This window comes from Papio anubis, chromosome 3, assembly GCF_008728515.1.
Source record: "Papio anubis isolate 15944 chromosome 3, Panubis1.0, whole genome shotgun sequence".
NCBI lineage: Eukaryota > Metazoa > Chordata > Mammalia > Primates > Cercopithecidae > Papio > Papio anubis.
Window position 1 is genome coordinate 172,618,673 of NC_044978.1, and position 21,236 is coordinate 172,639,908.

A 21,236-nucleotide genomic window follows, 5' to 3' on the forward strand; every position below is an offset into this window, starting at 1 on the left:
AAGACGATCAGGAAAAATAACTAATTGGTACTAGGTTTAATACCTGGGTGATAAAATAATCTGTATAACAAATCCTCGTGATACAAGTTTACCTATATAACAAACCTGCACTTGTAACACTGAACTTAAAAGTTAAATAAATAAATGAACAAACAAACAAAAACATGCCTTGAAGAAGCAAACAGTCATTCAGTGAACTGCCTCTGGAGAGGGCCATATGGCACTTAAGGCAATTAAAATATTTCTTTGATATATTTTGAAACAGCTGCTACTTGGGTAGCAAACAGAAGTGGCCTTGCAAAGCCATGCCCCCTCCCCTTTCTGGGCCTTTCCCCAATCTGAGAGAGATTGAGAGTCTGACACTTTTAAAAGTCTGAAAAGAAATGTTTACTATCTATTCTGAAGGAGGCTTCATCTACATAACAAAGCCACCTTTGCAAGGCAAGCTGCTTCTTTTCTCTCCCTCTTAACCTGTCTTGCCACTAAGCCTGGTTTACCTAGTAAATCTGTTTCTGGCCATGCTCTGACTCTGAATTCTTTACTGTGGCCTTAGGATGATATCTATGTTTCCATAATTCACTAAGAAGTTGGGTCTTCATTCTGAAGGCTCCCATGTATATGCATTAAATAAATTTATATGACTTTTCTTCTAATAATCAATCTTGTCTCAAGCCGGTATATTTCAGGGAAACTTTAGGGGACCAAGGGCCTATAACCCGCACAACTGGGATCTGTGGGCAACTCATAGGAGCTGAAGGTGGTCTCCAGTTAACATCCAGGAAGAATCTGGGGCCTTTCGTGAGAGAGCCTCAAGGAAATTAACTCACCAACAACTCAGTGAGCTTAGAAGTAGATGCTTCCCCAGTCAAGCTTCCAAATGGAAATGTAGACTGCACTGACATCTTGATTGCAGGCTGAGAGATGATTGGCCAGGCCCAGCTCAACCGTACCTGGACTCCTGACCCACAGAAACTGAGATCATATATATGTGTTGTTTCAAGTTGCTAAGTTTGGGGTAATTTATTGTGCAGTGCTGTAAAACAAATACAGTTCTACTAGTTACAGCAAAGACAAGGAAGGATGTTCTGTCTGCATACTCACTATAGCAATTAACAAGTGTAGTGTGTGTGTTTGTGTGTGTGTGTGTGCATGCATACACAAGTGTGTATGTTGACAAACTTTGCACACAATCACGGACTAAATGATGGCCTAGTACTTAGAGTAGCTGAGAAGATGGGAGAATGTCTGTCAAGAAAAAAGAGTAAGGTCAATGAAGGGAAGCACTAGGCATTCATAATTCTAAGATGTTTCCACACTGATATTGTATGCAATGTTTAAGACCTGGCTTTTGGAGTCAGAGGATCTGGTTGAATTCTTATTCCCCTGTGTAACTTTAGGATAATTGCTTAAGTTCTATGTCTCAGCTTTCTCATCTATAAAATGAGAATAATCGTAGTACCCAACTCATAGAGTTCGCATGTGCATTAAATGAGCTAATATAAGTTAAGTGTTTAGAAGCAGGCCTGGTGCAAAGTGAACCCTAAATGAACATTGCTATTGTAAAGCCACAGCTAAAAAGTTAGAGTGTTGCTTATGCCTCCTGGAATTCTCAGATTCAACCTCTATGTCACCGTACTTATAAAAAGGCTCATGAAGATGCCAAAAATTTTCACCATCATGGATGAAAAACTGGGTCCTTTGACTTGGCACAAACCACACATTTATCACCATTGAGATCTGTTTTTTAATGTCTACTGTGTACCCACTAACAGCAAACAAAAACAAAAATAACATAAGCGTAAAACAACTCTGTCTCCTGTGCATAATGGATGGTAATAAATCATGGAAAAATCGTTCATCAGAAGAAAAGCAAATGAGTGGTCACACATTTCAGCAAATTAATCACCCACAATGTTTCTGGAAACTGAAACGAGAAACTTCTGCAGGGAATCTAGCAAGTCTACCAAGATTTTAAAAAGTCAGTCACAACATTATTCTGAATTAGAGTCTCCTTGATTTTAGGGTAAAGTTCATCTCCTGGCTGACGACTTCAACCTTGCAATTGACTATATAATGTGACCTTGTCTTACTAAAATCAGAGCACCAACAATCTATTTCCCAGAAAGTAGGAGGAATTCACTGGTATGAAAAAGCAAACTTCCTGGTCGTCAGCTAGGAAGTTGGTATTTCCAAATCCTTTTGGACCAGACATACGTTCCTGACACATTTCAGATATAATTTGAGGATCAATTTGATTCTGACAAACTAAACACAATTTTAATGATTAAATCTCTTGTTCTAAGGGAAAGAATTGCCTATCAAAGTCATAAAATCCTAAAACTAAAACAAACCTTAAGAAATTATTGAGCTTAACATAGGTGCTGGAAGATTAAGTGTGTGTGTGTGTGTGTGTGTGTGTTTTTTTTTTTTTTTCCCAAGATCACAAAGCAAATGGGTGTCAAAGTTGAGAATAGGGTCCAAGTCTCTAACTTCCCAGCCTAGGCTGAGATGTGGGCCTATTCCTGGATACAGTAGAGGGACACTCCACAAACAGTAAATGAAGCTCAGAGAAGGCAAGTAAGTTGCCCAACATCAAACTGTAAATAAGAGGAAGATTTACAATTTGGTGTTAAGTCTTTCTAACTCTAATAATCTCACTCTTAGCCTCTTCCATGGTAATACTACCATCGTGAAAATAAGAATGATGGCTTATAGCATGCATTCAATATACTACCTAATATTAAAGTTATTATTAAATTGAGTAAGTAGAAACATTGTATTGATTTTTTTTTTTTTGGTACCTTGGAAATCAGTCTTGATATTTAACCAATTTCCTGAAGAAAAAAAAAAAGGTAGAATTATATTATGAAACCTGTGCTACATATTATGAACTATTGAAAGTGTCTCATTTATTGCAAGTTCATCACATTTTCTCAGAAAGATTATAGTTGAGGCCAACTTCAGAATGCACTGCTCACACTCACTATCCAGAGGAGGCTCACTACCTTGTCTCCTATAAAGTCTGCCTTCACTTTTGAGCCAAAATCTCGCTTAGCTTTTCCCAGAATTGTCCTCAGGTGGTGACTGAGAAAAGTCATGGTATTATAAGGACCTCACCATTTCGGTCAAATATGGGACTCCTTTAAGAGACCATCTATACTTTGGAACTCCCCATTGGGCTGACAAAACCTTCGCCTGTCATCTGTCGTCCCTTGTCCAATCCTGTTTCCCCCCCTTTTGCTTTCATAAGTGTTATGTCCAAATAAATCTTCTGTACTCCAAATCCCATTTATTTCAGTGCTTGCTTCTCAAAGAACCCATCTTGCCCTAGTTAGACCAGGAGAGGTCTGAGAAAGTAGGTGATGAGATGAGTTTTTGTACCAAACTGCTTACTGCCCAGCTGATAGATGGTCTCCATCCCTGGTGGCAGGTAGTGTAAGGGTACAAGGTAGTGATCCATTACTAAATCTTTCACAGTAAGCTGGAGGAGCTTGCCAATAGAAGTGGATGCATTGGTCTGTGCAAACATTCAGGTATATAACATGTACTTGGGAAATGATGGGCGTAAGAAAAATAAAATTGATGAATGTTACTAGGTTGTATTGATACCCTACAGACAAATAATTAAAAGCTAAGAGCAATGAATAAAAATGGAAAACTAAGTATGCAAGTCAGAGGCATCTCTTTCATAGCTTGTCAAGAAGTTCTCATCACATGAAACTGGTAAAAAGGAAAGCTTAAAGAGCAAGCCCAGGTCTGAATAGTCAGAGTGGCTAATTGTCAATGAGTACTGGATGGTCTACCCAGAAAGGTCTGATATGCAATGTCAGAGCCTTAGTTGGGAAGCTGGAACACTGGCACGTGTGATAAGGACATTAGGGTAGATGTCCCCAAAGACTTTAACTCTCCAGGCCTCTCTGAACTGTCCGAATCTATCTAAGTGACCAATCATCCCTCTTTAAAGCTAGCACTCTGCTCTGGAAGTAAGACATACAGAGGTCTCTCTCCAAGAAGATAAGAAATTCCCCTTTAAGTAGTCGCTCCACATCCTCTTCTGGGCACCAGGCCTGTAAATATGGCCAAATAAGGAAGAAAAAGAACTATATCCAAAAGTAGCTGCAAAGCCCAGACATCATGAACCAGAAAAGCCTGGGGAAACACATATGAAACTGTATTTCAAGGATGCTTGATTAAGGCTCACTGGAAAATAGGACTGAATGGAGGTGAGTTTATGTGACTGGAACACATTCTCAACATTCTGGCAAGAACCCCAGGAGGTGACACAAAATTACTTTTGGGGTAGCTCTTAGAAGCCTGCAAAAAGCAATAACTCAAACTGAGTGAGTTTGAAATGCCTGAATTTCCTGAGGAAAGAATTCAAAATTCTTGGGAAGCAGATATGTTAAAATAGATATATTGTAAGAGAATGGAACATCTTCCAGAGGATTATATTCCGAGAGAGGTTCACTAACTGATGAATGCAGCCATCAAAAACATTCAGGAGTGTTTTCTATGGGCTAACAGTGAGAGAGTCTGTCCTAAAATTGTGTTGTTTTAACAAGGGGGTGATGGGGCCCAAAATAGAGGTCAGGTAGTATCCCTTAGTAGCCAGAAGCCAGGGATCATACTTATAACAACCAATAAGGTTGGAATGTGCTAGAAGCCATAGAGAGTTATGGAGATAGTAAATAAAATATAGTGCTCCTAAGGGCAAAATCTGTTAGCAGCCTGCAAGAGCAATGCTTAATATATGTAACCACAGAAGAACAAGAGTGGATGATCAGGAGGCTGAGGAAGATGCCTTAATAAAATGTCATGATCCCTTGCTTAATTTTCCGTCCTTAGTCAGTTTCCAGACATAGAACCAACCAGCTAAAAAAAAAGTGCTGATCCCTAGGATAAATGAACCTGCAACCCTACAAGTATGTACTGTAAAAATTTCACCAGGTTCTTCCCCCAGAAAACCTACGGTCCTTCATTCAAGTGGTAATGTACCAGAGAAATAGAAACCCCCAGATGTCTCAAGGATTGTGCTGACATTGAGACCAGAGACCCAAAGTATCATCCAAGCCCAACTTTTAGAGCAGAAACATAGAATTCAGAAAATAAATGAAATATTTAACAAAGTTTAGTTTGCACTGGATTTGCTGCATTTGCAGACCTAGTTGGAGATCATTTTTCCAGTCCCCAGATGAATAACTGTGACTGATATACTTAAGCCCTTGCACTGTGGAGTAAGAGCTGTCATTGTGAGGAAAGCTGAGTGGAAGCTTCAGAAACTGTCTACCCTAGCTAAGATGGTGAATGAATTACATACATCTCAGAATGGCATGGAAGAAATGAGTCCACTTCTTAAAGATCTAAGGGGTACAGGCTAGTGATCTCTTTTTTTATCTCCGTTTGATTCAGCAGTCTGGCACCTGCAGAAATGAGATGAATAACTAAGAATAACTATAGACTATGGCAAACTTAACCAGGTAGTAGCTCTAATTATGACAGGAGGATATGGTAGAGCAGTTTAACATAGCTTCAGGTCTATGGTGTATTGCCAATGACTTGGCACATTTTTTCTATTTCTTACAGGAAAGAAGATCAGAAACAATTTGAAACACGATACCTGGTGGGCTTCTTTGTGTTCAGAGGAAACACCTTCCACACCTAGGATACCACTGTAACCTATGCACTGGATGCTATGAAAGAATGCCATTTAGAGCAGAGTCTAGATCAAGAAAGGACTCTTCATCAGGTTCCAGCTGCCATGCAAGCAGCCCTGCCAATTGGGTCATACATCCTGGTAGATTCTATAATGGTGGAGATCCAGTGGTGGGAGATGTGCAATGTGGTGTTTATAGCAAGCCCCAGTGAGAAAATCACAATAAAGCCCCCTGGGTTCACATGCAAGTCATAACATCCATAGAGGAGAATTGCACAATTTTTATAAACAATTTCCAGTGTACTGCTGGGTGCTGATAGAAATGGAACTCTTGACCATGAGGCCCAAAGTGACCATAAATCTTGAAGTGAACATGACTTATGATTTATTGGCAATGCAAAGTCATGGAGTTTGGAGGGCCCAGCAGCAGTTCATCATAAGATAAAAATGGCACATCCAAGACAAAGCATAAGTGATAATGAGAGCATAATCCAGCTGTATGTGCAAGTAGCCCAGACCCCCCTGCAACCCATCATCTCGGCATCAGTGCCTCTCCCCTTTCACACATCCAAAGCCATATAGGAGAGAGGGAGAAAGTCTTGTAGGACCAGCTGAAGACATACGAAAGTGACTGAGCTTGGTTTACAGATGGGCTGGCTCAGAATGCAGCGGGAGGCCTAAAATGAATCATGGCAACGTTACATCTTCACTCAGGGATATCTTTGAGAAACAACAGTGAAAAATGTTCTTCCCATTCCATTCAGCAGATTTTGGAGACCAAAACTGGTTATCTACTTTGCATGCAAGAAGAATTTTCCAGAGTCAGAAAATGACTTAGCTACCACGTCAGGGACTAAATATGAAAACAATTAGAGGGTTGGGTACCATAAGTTATGAAATAGAGGTCTATGAATGCCAAATGGGAACATATCCATAACAGAAGAATCCCTGAGTGACCAAGTAGGCAAAATGATGTATTGTCATTAGCAGCCTTTGTCAGTGGCCTTCTCAGTACTGGCATGATGACATGACCACACAAACAAAGAAGCCAGAGTAGCAGAGATAGAGGCTAGTCATGAATCCAGAAGCATGAACTCCCTTCCACATTCCAAAACTGATGTAGCTACTGCTGCCTATGACTGACTTGACAACAGCAGAGACCAAGAGTGAGTCCCTGGAACAGCACTATTCTTTGAAAAAAATATGTGGTGGTTACTCAATGACACTGTAGCCTTTCCATTTGGAAATGTAGTTCATCCTACAGGAAGAGACACCTATTCAAGGTGTAGAATTTTCCTTTTTCTGCCTGCAGAGACTCAGTCCATATCAATATTCATGGGCCCACAGAACGCCTGATCCACAGACGCAGAATCCCACACATGTGGCATCTAGCCAGAAAATTCACTTTATCTTTTTACAGAGAAAGAGACATGGGAGAGTGTCCAGGACCATGGGATATATTGGTTGTATCATCTGGAAGTTGATGGTCTGATAGAGTGCTGGAATAGTACGCTAAAGGCACAGCTGATGGATCAGCTAAGACACAACATCCTGTGCGGATAGAAGAGAATTCCCCTGTTTTTAGTACACACATTGAATCTGAGACTTTTCATGTGGCTATAGGAAAAATATATTGTTACAGAATAAACAAGGGGTGGAAGCAGGTGTGGTCCCATTTACAATTATCTCCAACAATCCACTGGGAGAAGCTATGCTTTCTTGACTCCTACCTTTGGGATCTGCAAGATTAGGGGTCCTCTTCCCCAAAGAGGTGTGACAATCCCAGTGAACTCCAAGCTACAACTGTCACTTGCATGCTTTGTGTTCCTTGTGCAGTAGGTCGTCAGATAAAAAGGTGTCACCATCTTGTCACAGACAAGTGACTGATCAACAGGAGGAGGTAGGGCTGCTGCTACACATTAGGGTCAGAGAAGAACAATTGTCCATCTTGGGTGATCTACTTGGGATCCCAAGTAGGAAATGGTTTTTCAGATCTGAGATCCCCACTCGGAAATCAGGGCTTGAGTCACACACAGATAAGCCACAGAACAAAAGAGGTAAATACTGAGAGTGAGAGAAATTTAGAATGATAGTGAAAGAGAGAGATAGAAGATGGATACCAGTGGTGGGCTCACAAACATCTGTCGTACAAGGGTCTGCAGTTCATCCCACTAACCTCCTCAGAAGGAGAGGTTTACCCTCAGAAGGAGAGGACCACCAGAGCCCTTGAAGTGTTGACCTTCACACATGGAGCAAGAAGTGTGTCTGAATGGTGCAGGAGGTGGACTCTGGCAGACACGGAAATGGGCCCACCAAGTCCCCTCTCAAGAAGGAACGTGATGCCCAGATACCCCCAGCTATTAGCTCCTCAACAGTCTCCTCTGCTGAGGTCACACTCTTGCTGGGGATTAGCTAATAAGTTAACAACTGAGCAGGACAATGGTACTAGGACCTGGCCATGTTCATCAAATTCAGGGTTCCTCTAACAAGCAATCTACTGAATTCTCCTTTTGGCTGGTAGAGGTTTTGCCAGGTCTGTGTCAGCCTGACAGCTTCTCTTGCTCAACACTCCTTCCTTCCCTTCTGGCACAGCAACAGCCTTTTACACTCTAATTCCATCTCACGGCCTACTTCTCAGAGAATCCAACCTATGACTCCTGAGTACTTATCAAAAAAGAGCTGAGACTTGTCTTTCGATAGTATTTACAAATCTATCACCAATGTAAATTCTGCCTCTGCCCTCAATGAACTGATTTCACTCATGTCTAAATATCCATTCATCATGAGCTTAACGTAGATTCTCTCATGTGCTTTAAGCTCTTGGGAAGGTTAGAAATGACCCATATCACTCAGAGGTTATGCAGAGCGTCAACATCTCCACATTTATATCAGTCACATTTATAAATATACACATTTGAGATATAGGAAGTATGTATTTATATTCTCATATATTTGAGATACTGTAGAAATAGAACATTTAATCAATCATTTCTATCATAAAATGATCTAAATAATGTGAGTGATGGCTTCATTTCAAATACACAAATATTTCATGAAAATCTGGTATGGGTTAGGTTCTAGGCTGGTTAATGGGGAGACTGTGATAAGAAGACAGAGTCCATAACCGAAATAGCTCTCAAGCCAGGATAGAGAGGGATACTAACAGGTCATTTCCATTTGCTAAACAACTCATTTTTAGTTTGGAACTATTGGGGTGTGTAGAGATTCCAATTTATTTTCACCCACACCTTTTTGTGGGCTCATACTCCAGTTATGCCTGAACAAATGTAAGAGTTAGCAAAATCTGAGTGCTAAATGTGAGATAAGGCCGGGAGCGGTGGCTCATGCCTTTTATCCCAGCACTTTGGGAGGCCGAGGCAGGCAGATCACAAGGTCAGAAGATCAAGACAATGCTGGATAACACGGGGAAACACTGTCTCTACCAAAAATACAAAAATTAGCTGGGCATGGTGGCACGTGCCTGTAATCCCAGCTACTCAGGAGTCTGAGGCAGAAGAATTGCTTGAACCAGAAAATCGGAGGTTGCGGTGAGCTGAGATCCTGCAACTGCACTCCAGCTTGGTGACAGAGTTAGACTTCATCTCAAAAAAAAAAAAAAAAAAAGTGAGATAAAACTTTGATCTCAGCCATAATTCAATTACCCATATTTTGTCATCCTCATTGTCAAATATTGAGTTATTAATAAACACTTGTTTTAGTGAGCTCCCCAAGAGAGAACCCTCCTCCCAGTTTTATTACACAGTAACTAGTATCTGAGATAATTAAAACGAATAGTGCATCAAAAGAAGGTGGAGTGGAGATGACCTAGGTTCCAGGTTCTAATTTTGGATGAGGTGGGGTTGGGGGAGCTGAAACAAAAGAGCTGGAACCAGAAGGGATAAAGAGTTATCTTGTGCCATCTGAAGCAGTGCTCCAAGGGAGAATATTTTGCATCGTAAACACTAGGGTTCTCCAAGGCAGCAACATCCTCTCATTGCCAGGACTGCATGGTTAGGTTATCACTGAGCACTTGGCCAGCTGACTTCCACATGGGATCTGCTTGAGTCTGGGCCCCCTTTGATTTTTCACTTGCCTCCAAGTGGTGAGTTATCTGAGTTCTGTGGCTTTCAATGTTCATATCCTTGTGATCTCATGGAGTTGATGGGGTTTAATTATTAGACTTGTTCTAAGAAATTCAAGGTAAAGTCCCTTTAGCAACAACCATTCTTTGTTTGATAGAGTCAAATAAACATTATTCTAGTTTCTTTCCTCTCTCAACTTTGTAAATGCAGCATCATTAGGAAGCATCATTGCCTGGGGAGGCATATAACATTACTCCTATCTTCCCCATTCACTGAATTTTTTTCAAAAAAAATGAAAGGAGAGGAAAGGAGAGAATGGAAAGGGAGCCGAGGTGAGGGAACAGGAGAGGCAAATATAATGCTGTCATTCTAGCTATGACCTAAGGACATATCCACCTTGTTGTGGAGGCTCTTAAAAAACAGTCCCCCAAAAAATCCTTTGTGGCTTTGAAAAGAACAAACTGCTACCAGCAGTTACTACGTTTATATCTGAACGGAAGGGGTTTTTAATTTATTAGGTATATGGGTTTTATTATTCTCATTAGGACTGCCCTACATTTTCAAAAAAACTTTTGAAAAACAATATTCAGAATAATGCAATAATAAATTTTGCAATTCTTCAACTCCCAGAGAATAAATACAAAATCTATTAGTATTCCATTCCAGTGGAATTTCCAGGAAAGCTTCACAAATACAAACACTTCTTAAACTTCCAAGGAAATTTGGCATTATGCAGAGAAAAAATATTAAAAGGAAGCAATATCACCATTTTCTTTTAAAGGATAATTCACAATTTTAACATAAAAACAATTCTTTTTACAATGCTTGGGCTGAATTAGACATGAAGAAAACATTGGGGGCAACTAACATTGCAAAGAAGGGATGTTATCAGAATATAATTTATTCTGTTTTCTTATAAGCCAAATGTAAAGTTGATTATAACAGAAAGGCTTAGTTTCAGATGAGCTCTTACTGCAGGATTTATGAATATCATTTTAATCTCTCTAATAAGAGAGAAAAGCATATTATTTTCCAATAGCCATGTGGTCCATGGGCAGGCACAGCCCTCTAGACCAATCTGCAGGTAGGTTTCAGAGACTCCAAGAAGAATTGCTCCAAGTCTAGATTGTGCCCACTCTTCCTGCATCTAGTAGCCCCTCAGTAAAGACTAAGAGATAAGTAAAATCTATCTGACCTTCTCAAAATTAAGGATGTGGAAAAGATGGAAAACAGACAAAGCTGAGCAACTTTTCAAGTGAAGAAGGTAAAAGAGTGGCTGTATTGGTCCATTTTGACACTGCTATAAACAACTACCTGAGACTGGGTAATTTATAAAAAAAAGAGATTTAATTGACTCAGTTTCACAAGGCTGGGGAAGCCTCAGGAAACTTACAACCATGGCAGAAAGCAAAGGGAAAGTAAGCACGTCTTACCATGGTGGCAGGAGAGAGAGTGCAAAGGGTGAAGCACTATACTTTTAAGCAACCAAATCTCTTGAGAATTCCATCAGAAGACAAGAGTAGGGGGATGGTGCTAAGCCATTAGAAACTGCCCCCATGATCCAGTCAACTCCCACAAGACCCCTCCTTCAACATGTGGGAATTACAATTTGACATGAGATTTGGGTGGGGACACAGAGCCAAACCAGATCAGTGACCAAAAGAAATGACAAAGCCATTCTCATAATGTGAGCAACTACCATGTAACAGTCACCATTATAGGTGTTTTTACATTGTGGAAATAAAGAAAGGCCATCTAAATAAGAACTGACAAAGGCTATTTATTCAGAATTTGCTGCAGCAATAGAGTCAACCACTGTCTCTTGCATTTTGGCAGAGATCCAAAGGCAGACAGAGGCACTGGAAAGCTTTATAGTGGAAAGAAGGGAAGGCTTCAGGTGTGCACCGATTAGAGGCGGTTGGCCTGGGGAAGCCACAGGGGGACTAACTAGGAGCAGAATAACCTTTACAATTGGTTGGGGGATGCATATTTGACTTTCTCTGGTTGGTATAAACTTGGAAATATGGATATAAATTAGTAAAACTGTTATTTATTAATTAAGTCCAGGTCATTTGGGATTCATTGTTGAAGAAGTTGTTGTTTGACATTCTGGATTACCACTAAAGCTAGTAATCTGGTTTCCTAGAAGTGTGACTTACAGCAGCCCAGCTTCCTGGGCTGGTTACTGTAGATATCAATTGTATCCCTGGGCTGTTTACTGCAGATATAGGTTGCACTCCTGGGCTGGTTACTGTAGATATGGGCTCGACTCCTGGGCTGGTTACTGTAGATATGGGCTGAATTGCTGGGCTTGTTACTGTAGGTATGGGTTGGATTCCTAGGCTGGTTACTATAGATATGTGTTGGACTCCTGGGCTGGCTACTGTAGATAAGGGATGGACTCCTAAGCTGGTTACTGTAGCTATGGGTTGGATTCCTGAGCTGGTTACTGTAGCTATGGGTTGGTTTCCTGAGCTGGTTACTGTAGCTATGGGTTGGATTCCTGAACTGGTTACTGTAGCTATGAGTTGGATTCCTGAGCTGGCTACTATAGATATGGATTGGATTCCTGGGCTGGTTACTGCAGATATGGGTTGGATTCCTGGGGTGGTTACTGTAGATACAGGCTGGACTCCTGGGCTAGTTACTGTAGATGTGGACTGGATTCCTAGGTCGGTTACTGTAGATATGGGTTGGATTACTGGGCTGGTTACTATAGATATGGGTTGGACTCCTGGGCTGGTTACTGTATATACGGGCTGGATTCCTGGGCTGCTTACTGTAGATACAGGCTGGACTCCTGGGCTAGTTACTGTAGATGTGGACTGGATTCCTAGGCCAGTTACTGTAGATATGGGTTGGATTACTGGGCTGGTTACTGCAGATATGGGTTGGATTCCTGGGGTGGTTACTGTAGATATGGGCTGGATTCCTGGGCTGGCTACTGTAGATATGGGCTGGACTCCTGGGCTAATTACTGTAGATGTGGACTGGATTCCTAGGCTGGTTACTGTAGATATGGGTTGGATTACTGGGCTGGTTACTATGGATATGGGTTGGACTCCTGGGCTCACTACTGTAAATATGGACTGAATTCCTGGGCTGGTTGCTGCAGTTGGTGGGTCAGGGTTTTATTTCATGTGGTCTGGCCATTCATTGTCTGCTTGTATATTCAGCCTCTCCACACAGATTGGCTCATTTCATTCTCACCTCTACTCTGTGAATTAGGAATTATCTTCCCATTTCATGACAAAGTAAACTGAACCTCAGAAGCTGACAGAATCCTGTTTTAACAACTCAGCTCTCAATTTCTGAGTCACAAATTTAATTCAGGCTTATCACCATATTACTCTGTACAGACATGGAGACCTTTAGCCTGATCCACTGTTTTAAATCTTGGATGATCAAGAACACAAGCTTTCTTACTGATGACAGTGCTTAGGGGAATGTTCCCCCAGGCAACCCTCAGAGCCAGTACCTCTGTACCATATCCTAACTGCTTCCAAAAAAGCTTCTAGATACAAATATAAGTCTAACAGATGTTGAGTTTCTCCTCCCATTACTGTGTGCCTGTCCACTGTTCATCTGTCCTTCCTCAATTTATCAGTCTAGTATGAAAAATGCTAATGCAGGGTTTAAGGGCTGGGGTACAGCCAAATGAATTAATTCGGAATTATAACCTATGGTTATTCCACATCCTATTAAATTTGAGAGTTATTTAAAGATACTGTGATAATCAGCTGAGTACCATGTGAGAAATAGGCTAGGGCATTCATTACAAGAGTCAATGCATATCATCCAAGAAGGGGATGAGGTTAGGGTTCAGGAAAGCTTAGACACCAAAGATGGGCACCCAGATGGAGGGGAGGCATGCACCTTTGTCCTCAGCTGTTTTACCTCAGGGCTACTTCCCACTGGTTGCTTAGGTAACTCACCTTTTCCCAGGGATAAGCTATTCCTTGCATGGTTTGACATCTTCCTTTGCTGTTATCTGTTTCCAGGCCTGGACTAATATTTCTGCATGGCCTCACGTGGCTAACAATAGCTGATGATAGGCAGGGTTTGGAGTAGAGCTTTGGGACCACAATCTCATCAGTCGTCCCACTTTCAGGTTTTTCTGCCCCAGGAGGTATGCCCTTAAGCCTGTAGTAGCAAAGCCAATATCACTTTTCCTCGGAGCAAGGCAAGCATTTAATCATTACAATTTGCTGCATGGTTCCTCTGGTAAGTGGAAACCTAAAATCAAGGTTTGCCAGGGCTGCCATCACAAAGTAGCACAGATTGGGTGGCTTAAACAACAGAAATGTATTTATTAACAGTTCTGGAGGCTAGAAGTTTAAAATTAAGGTGCCAGCGTGGTTGGTGTCTCCCGTGGTCTCTCTCCTTTAACTGTGGAGGGTATTTTCTTTTGTCATCACGTGATCTTTTCTGTGTTTTTGTCCCAATCTCCTCATCTTATAGGGACACCAGTCATACTGAATTAGGGCAAACCCTGACCTTCATTTTAGCTTAATTATCTCTGTAAAGGCCCTATCTCTAAATACAGTCATATTCTGAGGTACTGGGGGTCAAGACTTCAACAAATGAATTTTGGGGAATACAATTTGTCTTGCAACGCAGGCTCCAGCTTGCATACAAAGTGGGACTCCTGGAAGCACCATCTCTACATCCCAATGGTTGGGTCGGCTTGACCAACTCTGAGTTCTCTGAGACAGCCCTAGACACCTGGACCAGTAACTGGCACAGAGAATGCTGGAAGTTTCTAGATAAGTCTTATCTAAGAAGCTAACGGCTTGCCCGTTACAAATATTCCCAGGAAGTCAAAATGAGAAGCAATGTCCTGCCCAGTAGTAACGGTAAATTCAATAAATTTCCACTTCTGAGCAATGTGATGAGCAACTCTGCCCCCATGAAGGAAAAGTGGGAGGCTTAGTGTGGGCTGGGGAAAGGAGGAAAAACTGAAGTAGAGGTTCTCTTCTTTGGTTAGAGTCTAAATCAAGGTAGCCTCTAACCTTCTCCCAGCAGCTAGTACTGCTCTGCTGTTGGCCCCAGCCATCATGCATAGGCCCCAAGAGCTTCCGCATTCTCCCTCCATCTGCCCCTCAGCTTCCCAGCTCCAGCACCTGCCAGAACCCAACCACTCTTGCTCACTGCCCGGCACGACATCCTCTGTCTTGAGATTTAGGAGCAAAGCATCCTTATCAACTTCTCAAGATCAAAGCTCTGCCAGGAACTCGCCCTCCATGAAATGGATAGATCAAAACCCTGAGGATTTTGACATTTATGTTTTTAATAGATTTTTTTCCCTTCTTAAAACACCCACAGGCTGTGACTGAAGTGGAAATGTGTTTGCTTTTAATTGCAGTGCATGCTTCATCTGCTCTGAGGCTGCGAATCCTCCCTCTCCTCAGAAGCTTAGCGTTTGTATCAAACAGAGCTGGGAATGTGAAGAGGAACAAAAGGTCTGAAATACCACACGATAAGAAAATTCTTCTAAAACTCTTCAATGACAGGAATCTAGAGAGAGTTTAATTCATAGATGAAGAAGATTTAGAGGACAATGCCACTGCAAACCTTTTAATAATTGTTTCTTGCAACCCCAATCCCCCATTTGGAAACTGGCTGCATTTCTCTTCGTTTAAAAGGTAAATATTTCTAAGTCTGTGGCAACATCATTCTATAACAAGCATTCACTGAGTGCCTCATAGGTTCTTTGGGGCACAGAAGGATGAACGAAGCGTGGCTCTTGCTTCAAGTTGCTTAGAACCCAGTAGCTTCAAAGTGGTTCTCCAGACTGCATACATATACCAGATAAAACTGGAAACCTTTTCCCATCCGAGTCCAGCTGGTCTCATGCCTAAAGTTCTCCTAAAGGTTTTGCTTAAAACATTTTCAAGCCACCTGTTCACATGTCTGAATCTAATATTCTCTTCTGTGTTCTGAATTGGGATTAGTTGCAAATATTAAGAATCCTGCTTTCTTGAATAAGAGGATTATAAGCATTCTTTAGAGGTCTCAGAGTTCAATTACTAACTTCTCTGCATAATAACAAGTATCATTCCTTCAACAGCAATATTTTCATTAGAATGAGCAAGGCTGAGTTGCTTGCTCTAATACCTACTCTGGAGATACATATTTCTAGCTTCAAACACATGCATCTAAACTAACAGACTCTGAGAATCACTTTTGGTACAGCTCCCTGTAAAGGAGTGAAGTGCACACAAGAGATCTTCCCCATATCTGTTCCTCCCTTCCTCCCTCCCGGTTTCTGACCTTAGTTTCTTCCTCTTTCCTGCATAATTGTAAAGCAGAGCATCTCAATATCAGGTAAGTCTGAGAGTGTGTACATTGTTTCTCAGGTTTTTACACTAGCCCCACCTCTGATTCAGGCTAGCCAAGCCCTAACCTAAAATGACACAACTATCTCAGGTGTGTATGAGTTGACATTTATTTCTAGGCAAGACACATTGATCTGGCACCTAATGTGCACTATAGCCTGTACTGGTTCTACCTTGGATACAAGTTATGGAAAACAAAGTGTCTCTCCTGTTATAGCATCCTGGTACTACTGTCATACAGGACACCCTGTCACACAAAGACATTTGTCCTCTGCTGCAGCTGGTTCTTTTCTTCCCATAGCTCAACATTTGCACTTTCTTCTCCTCCACTTACCTACCTAATCTCTACCATCTGGACAAGCAGATGTGCTTTGCTAACACTGTAAAATAGATTATACACATAAACATATTATTTCCATTTTAGAGATGAGAAAACTAAGGATTGGAGACTATAAGTGACTTATATATAATATTCACATTCACGATGAATAGTTGAAATAAGTTTAGTTATTCTAAATCCAAAGCTCATGGTCTTTCATCAATATAAAGAATTGATGGTGAAATTATATCTTGCAATTTAGAGCTTTGTAGGAAATGCATATTTTTAGGAATATTATCTCATTTTGCTGTCACCACAGCTCTACGGGAAAGATATCGTAATATCATGCATGGATTTCAACCTACCCCTGAATAACTCAGAAAATTAAGACAATCCTTTGTAATATCACAGTCTCACTTTCCTCATCTGAAAGGAAGGATAGAGTTAAATAACCCTCCCTTGAAGTGCTCAAAAACAGAATGAGTTAGAATGAAAGTTAAAACATGTTTCCTAGCACTTTCTACTGGCCACTTTTCATCTGCCTTAATTTCGTACCAGCCTAGATTGATTCAGATCATCTCTAAAGTTCCTTTCCAGGCTTAAAATTTTATTTAAACAAACCTAACCATTTCTTATTCCGTTGCTTCTTGTAGCCACGTGACTATGCTATTTGGTTCACAGCCAAATTATGCACAGAATTCGTAAAAGATTGATAGGATGGTCTTTTCATGCAAGCATACATCCGTGGGCTACAATTGTGCTGATTCAAGATGAGTTTAAGTGACATCAGAGGGAAGTTTCCTTTCCCCTTTCCCCTCTACCTACCAGGCTATTATTATTAACATCAGCCAGAGGCAAGGAAGTGATAGGTACAAGCCACAGACACAGTAAATGAATTATCTTAAGCAACTTATTCCTTGGCAGTGAGGCAAGCAAGCCAGCAACTTATCTGCAGTACAACTCCAACTTTTTCCGAATCAGTTGGCATAGTGTCATCACTGGCTTGCATATTCTACCTAGTTTTCGTTTTTCTAAAAAATACAGGAATTCTGTTCATGTTTTTTCTCCTTCTTTCTTTTCATTAAAAAGGAAGTATTTTCTAATTCCAGAGACTGATTAAAGAGTAGACAGGAAGTCTGACAGTTAGCAGAGAATTTGAAGTTAAAATCAGGGTCTGTAGTAGACTTGCTTTTACATATTGATGCCAGAGTCACCTAAGGTTATTTGAGGTTAATAGCTGGAGATTGAGCTGTTCAGTTCCCCTCAATTTGGAGATTAATTCTCCTTCTTTGCAAAGAACTCCACCATTTAGTCAGGGTTCCACTCTACTGGACTTGTTTTCTCTCTTTTCATTTAATCTAATTTGATGAACCTAATCCTTTGCACCAGACCACCTCCATCACTCAGCTCCCCAAACCCACGGGCGGGAAAAAACAAAACAAACAATAGTTGAAAAATGTATCTAATCAACCAGAAGCAAATGTATTTCTAATTCAAGATTATGAATATGGGTCACCCTTTAGAACAAGCAAACACAAGTCAAGCATCGTTCTTCTTAATTTGTTCCAGGTCATTGTTCTCTGCCTGGCTGCAGAACGCTAATGGATCATCTTGATAAAAATTCATTTTTTCATCCATCTGTTATATTGTACTTTTAATGTCCATTTCTCCTAATGTATCTTGATTTTGCCCCAGCCCCAGCTGCAAACACACTACATTTTATTAAAATAAAGCCTCATGTCTCGTGTCTCTAAATGAGGGAAATGGCTACAAGATCATTTTCTCCCCCTACATTTGCAGTTTTCAGTTTCAACATATGTTAGCATAATGCTTTCATTCAATACCATTTTTAAAGACAGAGGCCTTTCTGAATCAATTTCTTAGATTCAGAACCAGGTCAAATCAAATAAGCAGTTTATGCATGTAAGAAAAGAGGTATCTGATGGCAACAAATGTCAAAGGCAATAGAGAAGAGATCATTTCATTTGGGAAACAATTCTTAAAGCATAGAAAGTTTTCTTATATCCTAATCAAATGAGAAAATGGAAGGGGTAAAAACCTAATTTTTTCCATAGCTATCTGACAAAACAGACCGATTAAAGTTTTTAAAGTAAGAAATGTGCAGACAGACGACTTCCCAAGTTCATATATGAATTATAAAGCTATATACTCAGAATGGGAAGATGCTTCTAAGCAAACCCACACCTCAGCAGCCCTTCTCTGGCTGTAACTCCAGATACCAGAGCAAGACCAGGGGAAACTTGGCAGAGAGACAACACTATGACTGCAAATGTGGACACAGAGCCATATAATAGGAGAGGCAAGACAGATAAAGTCAGATGCCAGTTAAAAACGAAGAAACTGAAACATGAATAATTTTAAGGATTTGCCCAATAGTAACATTTGCAACAAAAAAGACAACAAAACTCAGACTGTTGGTCTTGAGTCATAACTTGCAGACCTTGGGATACCTTGAAAGTGTCTTAAGGGAGCACATGACAGAGTCTGTATACAGGAGTGTTTTAGGAAAATGGGTGAGTATAACGCATTGGTTCTCCAATCCACTGAGTCATATCTGCTCAGGGACTTAGGAGAACAGTCTACCAGTTTCTATTCATTCTGGCATTTGGGGGACCCCAAAGATGATTATTGTCCTGTTGCTTCCTGGAATACAGTCCTTGCACCTTCCCATGGTCTACAAAGCCTATGAGATTTGAGGCCTTCCCTGACCTCTCTGCAGACCTTACCCTTCCTCCCATGCTGCTGCCCCACTACTGGCCTTGTTACCACCACAGACCTTACCCTTCCTCCCATGCTGCTGCCCCAATACTGGCCTTGTTACCACCACAGTACTTTGATTCTAGCTATTCCGTCAAACTGAGAGGCTTCTCCCCACCCCTCACCCCCAAGCTTTGCACAGTCAGCTCCTTCTCATTTGTTTCTCATTTCAGATGTTTCCTCCTCAAATTGACCTACCCCAACCACCCTATGTAAAATACCTCTCCTCATCACTCTTTACCAGTAGTAATTGTTTGCATTGGGATTAACGCTATTTGATATTTCCTTGTTTGTTTGCTTACTAAGTCTTGCTCCACACAGAACACTCTTAGAATGCAACCTTCTAGAGCAGAAAATGTATCACCAATACCTGGCACATAATGGAATCTTGACAAATGTTTGAATAAATGTAGCACAAACCCAGACAAACAGATTGGAAGGCAAAACTCCCTTCAGTGTTGGTCTGCATGCTGATTTGAAAAAAAAAAAAGAGGTTGAGGGGAGGTTATGAAACACTATTTCTTCCTTCCTGGGATTGTTTCGTTACCATTCCCCACTTCCATGAAGCACCCTCTCACCTAGTGTAGTCAGTATTCATCTTTTTATTTGTGTGTCCTTGCAAGGCAGTAGCTTTATTATATATTTAAATTTGCCTAAATGATTATATATATAAATATAATATATATTTATATATATAAAATCCTGTTTCTTTGTTCATTCAGTAACATATTCTTAGACATATTCTCGGTCATAATTTCATATGTAGCATATCATTTCTAGCAGCCGCATGCTGCTCTGTAGCATGCCTTCACCAAACCTTACATTTCCCTTCTCTTGTGCTGAGTAACTCCCTGCTGCTATGAAAAGCACTGTGACAAATCTGCTCCTTTATGTCCCATTATGAATGTGAAGGGGGATTTCTCTAGGATATCTATCCAAGAATGGAATTTTGGGGTCATAGGGCATTTGTATGCCCTAATTTGACTAAATTCTACATGGAAACCTGCAGTTCCTTGAATTTCTGAATGCCAAATTGCCCAATGCACCTGCCAATTCCAGTTTTCTAATTTGTATGAATCTGATCATTTTAAACTGATAAATCTTTGTTATCCTATTTTTTAAAAAATTTGTTTAAAAATAGGTTTGAGAACCTTGTTATATGCCATACATATGTGTATATGTCTGCATATTTTTTTATTTATGTTTTTTCCATTCATTTTGTTATTTTTTTCTAGGCTGGTTACCACATTATCTACAAAGAATAACGTTCACATCTCCTCCTAAAATTCTAATTCCTCTGGCATATTTTCTTATAATTGAGTGCAAGGCATCTGGTGCACATGAACAATCATTGTGATAACTTGTTTTGAATTTTAGAGGCAATACATCCAACTTCTAAGCATTTTAGTTTTAAAACTAGCTTATTTGTTGTTAATCTTTCCAGTTTTCTGATAAATGTATTGAAAGGTATAATACTGTAAAACATTTACATATGCTTTAGCCGTGTCCGACAACTTTTGATATGTGTGTTTTCATTGCCCATTGTTCTTCTTATTTATTTATTTATTTTTTCTTTGAGACAGAGTCTCACTCTGTTGGCCAGGCTGGAGTGCAGTGGCATGATCCCGGCTCACTGCAACCTCTGCCTCCTGAGTTCAAGCGGTTCTCCTGCCTCAACCTCCTGAGTAGCTAGGATTACACGCACTACCACCCCTGGCTAATTTTTTTTTTTTTCTTAGTAGAGATGGGATTTCACCATATTAGCCAGACTGGTCTCAAACTTCTGGCCCCAAGTTATCTGCCTGCCTCAGCCTCCCAAAGTGCTGTGGTTACAGGCGTGAGCCACCACACCCAGCCCCATTGTTCTAAATATTTCATAATTATTAAGACTTTCTTCGTAATTCAAAATTATTTAGTAATATGCTACTTATTCTGTATGCTTATAGGATTTTAAGACTATCTTTATACTACTTATTTCTAATTTGACTGCATTGTGGCCACAGAACATATTCTGTATAATACTGAGATTTAATTGGTAGTCTAGCACTTGGCCAATTTTTGTCAAT